This window comes from Diabrotica undecimpunctata, chromosome 3 (assembly GCF_040954645.1).
Source record: "Diabrotica undecimpunctata isolate CICGRU chromosome 3, icDiaUnde3, whole genome shotgun sequence".
In the NCBI taxonomy this organism is placed as follows: domain Eukaryota; kingdom Metazoa; phylum Arthropoda; class Insecta; order Coleoptera; family Chrysomelidae; genus Diabrotica; species Diabrotica undecimpunctata.
Genome location: NC_092805.1, coordinates 67,880,683 through 67,889,542, shown reverse-complemented (window position 1 = coordinate 67,889,542; position 8,860 = coordinate 67,880,683). Strand labels below are relative to the sequence as shown.

Below are 8,860 nucleotides of genomic sequence, written 5' to 3'. Positions count from 1 at the left end.
TACTATTACACAGTTCTTAGGAAGAAGATCTATCATTTGTTCGAACCATTCTTGAAAGACATCAGCGTTCATGTCTTCATGGTAGTCACCGGTACGAGTTGATTCAAAAGTTAATAAACCACCTTCAACAAAACCGTCTGAACTGCCAATGTGTACTATTATCAGCCTGCGTCCCTTTCCTAATGGTGGGTTTAAACCAGTAGATAACTTATTTACAAAAGCGTGCCTTTGACTTATAACAGTTTCATCCTGCCAAAATTTATTTGGTGTATGACCCTCGTTGATCCATGTTTTATCAAGATAAAATATTTTTCTTTTTTGGTTTCTCATTTCCTTTATGGTTCTTAGAAAATGTCTTCTCCATATGACAATATCGCTTCTTTCTAATAAAATAGACTTTCTGGGATTCTTTTTCCAGCGGAAGCCTATTTCTTTTAAAAGCTTCCATAACGTACTTCGACTCATTTCTGGGTAATCCTTATCATCTCGAACTGAGACAAGAACTTTATCCAATGTTGGAAATTCTTGTCTAAAGAAGAATTCATGCACTTTCCGTCGAAGTCCATCTTTAAAATGATATTCTATTTGAAATTTTGGTTTTCCTGGAGCATTACGTGGCATTTGAAAACTACCACATTTCTCTTCTTTAATAACTCTGTAAATCGTAGATTTCCCAACACCAAGTGTACTGCTAACTAACTCAACGGTCTCATCAACACTTTCACATAAACGTTTGTCTGTAAATGATTTAAAACAATTAAATATTAATGTTTTTTCATTAACTGTTAGAGGACCAATTTTTCGGCGTTTACACGGCACTTCCAAATTTTCCATAACACTAGTATACACAATAAACTACACCTTGCAACTGAAGTACCTACTTTTAGTAAACTGTTAAGAATTTTGAGAATACGCCACTTGGACCTTCCTATATACAAAATGGAAAAACCCACTATCACATTTTCTGTGGAATAAGTTTAGAATGTCGTATCGGAACTAGTAACTATGTGGATTTTATATAGTTACTAGTTGTTATCAAACATTGCACAATGTTACGCAACATTGCGCAATGTTAGTCCGAACGCTCTTTGTTTGGATCTCGTCTTGAAAAAGACAAGATCTGTTGTTTACTCTTGTAGGGGCAAAGAAATAAAACAACAATATTTGGTAAAAAAAAACTCAGCCACAGAGTCTTTAGAAAATACGCAGAGCCCTTAGAGCAAAGTGCTCTGGGAGCGCCCGTGAGGGGCTGACCTCGACTAGGCAACTACTGACTCGAGATCCGAAATGTCCAATATTTAAAGGTGTTTTAACTTTTATATGAGATTTTTGGATCCCTCTCGTTCAATCAAATTTAATAAAAGTTCCAGAAGGAAGGGCGATGCGCATCAGGGTGCGTATATGTTGCACCAGGATGACATCCCCCCCGCTTTGGAGACTCGGAGGCTGATAAAAAAAACTGATTTTATTAAAAAAAATTACAAAAACATATGTATACTAATTGAACATAAAGCAAAAATTGTTTAAATTTAACATTACTTACAGTTTTTAATTTTTACAATTGAAAATTGTTTTTAACTACACTGCACTGCACTACACTACACTGCACAGAAACACTACACAGGAGGAGGTCGGTGGTGGTGACAGCATCTGCAGGTCCATCCTCTATCCTCTATATATACTCACTCCTTCGGCGGGTTCGTCCTCCTCTAGGCTATCCGGACCCCATCTCACCATATCAAACGGTGTTTCGTAGACCAGGGGTCCAAGCCTACGTGGTAAAAGACCACCTAACTGTAGGGGGGCCTGGCTGGTCCTACTCCGCGATCTACGTTGGCAGCTGGGGCGTCTAACGTCGAAGAAGGCTGGCTCGTCGAAGGTATCCGCACACCGGCGGTCTCAGGTCTGCAGAAGGCTCGGATATCGGCATGTTAGCTGATGTGTATTTGCTAACATCCGATGCATCTCCTCGCTGTCTTCATGAATGTCTTCTGTGCAGGCGGGTCGTGGATTCGATTTTTGTTGGGCGCCATGTCGTATCGGAACTAGTAACTATGTGGATTTTATATAGTTACTAGTTGTTATCCAACATTGCACAATGTTACGCAACATTGCGCAATGTTAGTCCGAACGCTCTTTGTTTGGATCTCGTCTTGAAAAAGACAAGATCTGTTATTTACTCTTGTAGGGGCAAAGAAATAAAACAACAATATTTGGTAAAAAAAACTCAGCCACAGAGTCTTTAGAAAATACGCAGAGCCCTTAGAGCAAAGTGCTCTAGGAGCGCCCGTGAGGGGCTGACCTCGACTAGGCAACTACTGACTCGAGATCCGAAATGTCCAATATTTAAAGGTGTTTTAACTTTTATATGAGATTTTTTGATCCCTCGTTCAATCAAATTTAATAAAAGTTCCAGAAGGACGGGCGATGCGCATCAGGGTGCGTATATGTTGCACCAGGATGACAAGAAGGTAATTATCTAGTCAATTACTGTCGTAGATTCCTGGAATTGAAGAATTAAATGTTTGATTGTTGAAACCCTTACTTCGTGGAATGCACTCATTTCAGATAAAATAAAACGTTTTATTTTATCTAAAGAATTAAACTTTATTTTGCAAATAGGCAAAGAATTAAACTTTATTTTGCAAATAGATAAAATAAAACGTTTTATTTTATCTAAAGAATTAAACTTTATTTTGCAAATAGGTAGGTACTTATTAAACTTTTATTGGTTATATATAACCAATAAAATAAACATCTTACATTTCTTGCAAATTCATTAGTACCTGTTAACCTCCATCACTCCGACACTGGCAACCTAATTTAGGGATTAGTAATCCTCACAACTATTGTATTCTATTCTGCTCCAACCTTTATACCTGGTGGTCATACTTAATTTAAAATTGTTTTCCTATATACTTCTGTAAACTTGTTGACAAATATCTGTTTTTCATTGAGTCACCCGTATCAACAGTTTAGGGATTTGCATACATAATTTATTGTTTTATTACTCTCTCATAAATAAAAATACACTATAAGAAACATACTAAATTTTAAAGTACTTAAGCAGGTATATTATGCGTTTATAGAATCGGTAATTGGTTATGGCATAGTAGTTTGGGGAAATGCGGGTACAACAATTCTTTCAAAACTCAGAATAGCACAAAAATGGGTCATACAAATTATGCTGTTCAAGAATAGAAGGTATGCAATTAACTTATTATATAGAGAAAGTGAAATATTAAATATTGGTCAACTGTATAATAAGTGCGTAATTAGATTTATGTTAAAAAATACATATTATAAAGTAAACATACAACACGGTATAAAAACAAGAAATGTAACCCTAAATAACGTAAAAGTGAGCAGTCCTAAACATACACTATGTCAGAACCATATATATACTGTAGGACCAAAATTATTTAATAAGTTACCAAAGAATATTAGGGCAAAACCTTACCATAAAGTAAAAACAGAAATCTTTAAATGGATTAGAGACAACATAAAATAGGGAATTATTTAAAACAAAAAATTACTTTTAGTTTAATTTTATTAGAAAAATTGTATGTTTAATTTATACTGTTTTTATTATTTTTTGTTAAATGATTGATAAAAACCTCATTAGTTAATTGTAAATGATATGGAAAATGACACACTCACAATATCCTAGATATCATAGTGTGTCAAAACGGTTAGCAGTAGGATTTAGTGTTAAGAAGGTGTAAAAGAAACTAAATTATTGTTAATTTTTACTACTATTTTATTACTGAAATGTGATTTATTGTCTAGTATTTGTATTTACACTGTACTATTGCTAATAAATAAATTAATATATATATATATATATATATATATATATATATATATATATATATATATATATATATATATATATATATATATTGTTATATGTGAATGCGATGTAAGAAAACTACAAGTTGCTCTTATTTACCGGCTAGCTTTATGAAGATAAAAATAATTTTTTTTTTTAGGTTGATTAATTTGTAATATTGATAAATTTAGAAATGCTTTTAATAAAATTTATTGAACGCCTGAAAATATAAAAAAAAATTTGACAAACATTTATTCTACTCACCTTGTATTCTCTAAATCTCACAGGATCCTGCCTTTTTTTTATGCAAAGTGAATCTTTTCTATTATTGATAAAAGAAAATTTCGTTTGTTTATCTAAAGTATAGAAAGAAACGTGCTGTATTTTGAATTTGAATTTTTACTTATTTTTCTTAGAACATGCAGACTCTTAACTCAAGCGAGTTCTGTGACCTGTAGTGCTTGATAAAGAAATACAAAATTATATAAAGCAAAAATCACCACACAAGAAGTTTTATTTTTAATGTACTGTGCAATTATTCACAAGTGATCAATTAAATATTACACAACGATATCTTGTATAATATATAAAAAAATTATTTAAGATTCTTCCAATAAATAAGCCAATACTTAACCGTTTAATACTAATATGAATGGATTTAGATTTATGACGTAATACAATATTGAAGTAAGTATATGAAATTAGTGCTTTGTGAAGTTGCAACAAGAAATACTTGTTCTAATACACAGACCACTAATAACTAGACGTTTCACGTAGGTAGCTCAAGGTCAAACTAAACTAAATGTCATTTGTAGTACCGATACAAATCTTCAGATGTCGCTTTACTCTGCCTTTACCTTTACTCTACAGTTTAGGTTTAGAATACAACTAAAAATTATAATTATCAATATGTCAATCGCTAATTGTCAGTAATTGATTAGCGTCTATATAGTCAGATTTTAATTTGAATTTGATGGTTATTATTGCAAAGAAATTAAACTAAACTTGGTTTAATATCTCTGGGTTATTGTTAGCATTAACCTTAAATTAGTTTGTAAATTACAAATCACCTACCTCAGTGATCTGTGTTTTAAATGTTCGTGGCGGTGTTCAAACAATATTTTGCAGATTAATAATAATTAGTTAAATATGGTTTTTCACAATAAATATTGTATCCTACAATGTACCAATTCGTCATCAATTAGACATGCCCTTCCAAATCCTGATAAAGGCATTATACGATTTAGGAAGTGGCTTAGTGTTATAAAAAATCCATGATATGATATGATGAATTCCAGTACAGTTTTTAAAACAAAACGAATCTGCCACTGACACTTTGAAGATAAGTTTTTTTCTTCATGGAGCCATAAATTGTATAAAAATGCAATTCCTAGCTTACATTTGTATGGTGAGTCCAATAAATATTTGATATTAGAGAACAAATAACTGATTGATGATTGATTTTAGATTCTTCTTCTAATGTACATCCCAGAAGTATTTCAATGTTGAGTGTGGAAGCAAATGTAACCGAAAGTAAGTAACACTAATATGTAATTAATAAAAATTATTTTACTTGAAGTGAATCATGGTATAAATTATTATATTAACTTTTTATTTTAGTTAAGAGTCCTTCAACAAGTAGAGATGCACAATCTACACACATGTTTCAATCATTTGAGATACCCCATTGTAGTAAGTATTACGAAGATAACAATAATTTTCAAATTGGTTACTATTTTATGAATTTTTTTTAGTTGCCGAACACAATGATGCACAGTTACCAAACGAAGAAATTTTAATACAAACTGATGAGAGTAAGGATTTAAAAGGTAATTGGAGTTAAAATTTTATATTTTGTATTGTCATCAGCAGATTTGTAAATAATCTCTAATATGATTAACTATAAAATTAACAGTTTGCTTAACCTTCGGATAGTGATACCAGAGTTTTTAAGTTTAGTTGCCTCAGTGTCATAGACCAGCTGGGGCTAAAAACTAGAAATAGGAGCTTGCCTGTGTTTATAATCTCCCATTGCTAAAATCTAACAAAGATATATGAAGGTACTGAAACATTCTAGTACTTACCATAAATTGTTTAATACTCACATCAAAAAACAGTCTACTAAGTCTCTCACGCAGTAATGCCACTACACGAAGGTTAATATAATGTAACGATTTTGCCTTGTAAGGATTGAATAAAGAAATTAACATCACATTTATTTTTAGGTGTTGCCTTAAGGTATTGCCTTATTTTTAGGTATTGTGTTAAGAATATCAGACCACTGAAAATATTGCAGCAGTGTAATATATCAAGAGGTACAATTACCCCTAAAAAGAAAAAATTATATGAAGCATTAAAACAATTACACCACAAATACTCTTTAGAAAGAAATAGCAGAAAATCTTTTCAACGCAGACTGTTTGAAGCTGAAGAGTTTTATAAATAAAATAAGTTGGGTGATCTTCAGAACGTTAATAGAATGGCAGCTCTGCTAATTCAAATTCAGTACAGAGAGAGCTGTAAAGTAAAAAAGCTTAAACGATTTACTCTTAATAAGAAATTTTTGGCTTTGTCTTTATACAAACAAAGTGCTCGTTCATATAGTATTCTTTCCAATATATTTATCTTACCCAGTAAATCAACATTAAATAGACTTCTGGCTCAAACTATTGGAGGCCCAGGAATTAATAAGTTCATATTTGAGTCACTAAAAGCAACAACATCAAAAATGGAAGGAAGGAAAAAAGTCCCTTCATATCGATTTGTTAAGTACGAAACTAGCCTCAGCTTGCTATGCAATAAGATCTGTTTTAAAGAAGATTAATTTAGCATCTTCCAAAATAACACATTTTTCTTTTTTCGAGTCTCACCTTCGATATCGTCTTCTTTCTTGGGGTTCTAGAACAGCTGCCCAATCTGACAGCTGTTTTTAAATTACAAACAAAAAAGAGCAATACGGTATCTTTTTGGTCTCGGTAGAATAACATATTGCAAAAGATATTTAAAAAATCACGGGATTTTAAGTCTTCCTTCTTTATATATTTTAGAAACTGTTTGATTAATTCGTAAACGCATACATGTTTTTTTAGCAAGACCAAATCATGACTATCCCACCAGAAATTCAACCTTTAATGCGTATTTACTGATCCCGTCCACTGCGTTAGTAAAGAAATCTATATTGTAGCGTGATTAAATAAAACGAGCGGTTCGAATTTATATACATATATTTATTTATAACTTTACAGTTCGGTAGTATCTTAACAACTAACTCTACTTCTAACATTGTTACCTATATATACTACAGTTACTAGGTTCGAGAATATTCTTGCGTTGTCCCACCTCTAATTCGCCTACGTGACCGGTTATTCTCTCTCGCACTCGATACGCCGCGAAATTTCAAGAGAGTATTAGAGATGCAATGCAACCGTTACCTGGGCCATGGGCATGTTCGTAACACTGCTCCCCTCTTAAATCTGATCGTCCCGATCAGCAACTCTATATGTAGGCACAGGATGGCGGAATCTACAGGACTCTCCAGCTCTGCATGAACCCTTTAGAAAGAAATAACAGTCTACTGACTTTGAAGGATACGATCTCATCGGGTTAATGCAACACACAGTAATTCGTACGCCGGTTTCTCGGAAGATTACTTCAAGCATGCTTCTGACAATCTTCCAGTCCAGATTATCTAGTGCATGGCCTATCTTGGGTAAGGCCAAATTCTTGATGTCGTAATTGCACACAATTTTCTTTAAATTAGTTAGAGCACGCCATATATCCTCGTAGCTTGCCCTATCTGTATAAGACTTCCTGGCCACCATATACAGCAAAGATCGAGAACCATCTTCTAATCTCAGTACTCTTCCAACTTTAGGTTGCTGGTTTTTTAACTCGTCCAAACGACCGAATTTCTTATAAAATACGGATGAGATTCCGTTAGTCATCTCAAGATCTTGGGTAACACAGTGGGCTAGAGAGACGTTATGCGGAACACTAAAAAGATCCTGCTGAACTTCTGTGGTCACGCCGAATCTAGCACTCTTTCTCTCTGCGTAATTTGACATAAATTCATTAAAGCTTGGTCGCCGGTCATCTTTGATCTCATGTTGAAGGGTTCGTGCTTCTTCTGTTTCATTTGAGCCAGCATATGGTGCAAGACGATTTATGTGAACTACTTTTGGTTTACCTTTCGGCAACTTCTTAATTCGGAATATTACGTCATTTATTTTCTTTTTAATTTCATATGGACCTTCCCATTGTCTTTGCAGTTTGGGAGACAAGCCTCGACGACGTTGTGGATTATAAAGCCAAACAAGATCACCTACTTCATAGCTTTCACTCTTACATCGAGAATCATATTGATCTTTCATTCTGTCACTGGCTATCTGGATGTGTTGTCGGGCAAGTTCATGAATGTTGTTCATTCTTAACTTCAGGCGGTCGACATAATCTTCGCTTGCAACATGTTCTTCGGAAGGTCTGCAGCCAAACTCTAGGTCGCAGGGCAAACGAACTTCACGACCTAACATCAGGCAGGTTGGAGTCTGGCCTGTAGTTTCATTCACGGCCGAGCGGTAGGCCATTAGGAATAAATGAATATGCTGGTCCCAATCTCTTTGATGTTCTGATACAACTTTGGACAGGTGTTTACCCATTGTTCGGTTCATTCTCTCGACCATTCCATCTGACTGAGGATGCAGGGGTGTCGTTCTGGTCTTATTGACACCAATCAATTTACAAACGTTTTGGAAAAGGGTTGACTCGAAGTTTCGCCCTTGGTCGGAGTGGATCTCCAAGGGAACACCAAATCGGCTAAAGAATTCTTTAACAAGTACTTCTGCAACGGTAGCAGCTTCTTGATTTGGTATCGCATAGGCCTCAGTCCATTTCGTAAAATAATCCATGGCTACCAGGATATATTTATTTCCATCATTTGTCTCTGGAAGTGGACCTGCAATGTCGATTGCTACTCTTTCCATAGGACTACCAACATTGTACTGTCTCATGGGTGCCCTCTTTTTACCAACT

General features: G+C 34.1%; 1 long non-coding RNA gene across 1 annotated transcript; it reads left to right on the top strand.

Moving 5' to 3' along the window:
* Nucleotides 1-4,973: 4,973 nt before the first annotated feature.
* LOC140435631 (uncharacterized) lies at nt 4,974-5,869 on the top strand. Its single transcript, XR_011950204.1, has 4 exons — nt 4,974-5,240; nt 5,300-5,365; nt 5,453-5,524; nt 5,587-5,869. It is a non-coding gene; the product is annotated as an uncharacterized lncRNA (long non-coding RNA).
* Nucleotides 5,870-8,860: the final 2,991 nt, after the last annotated feature.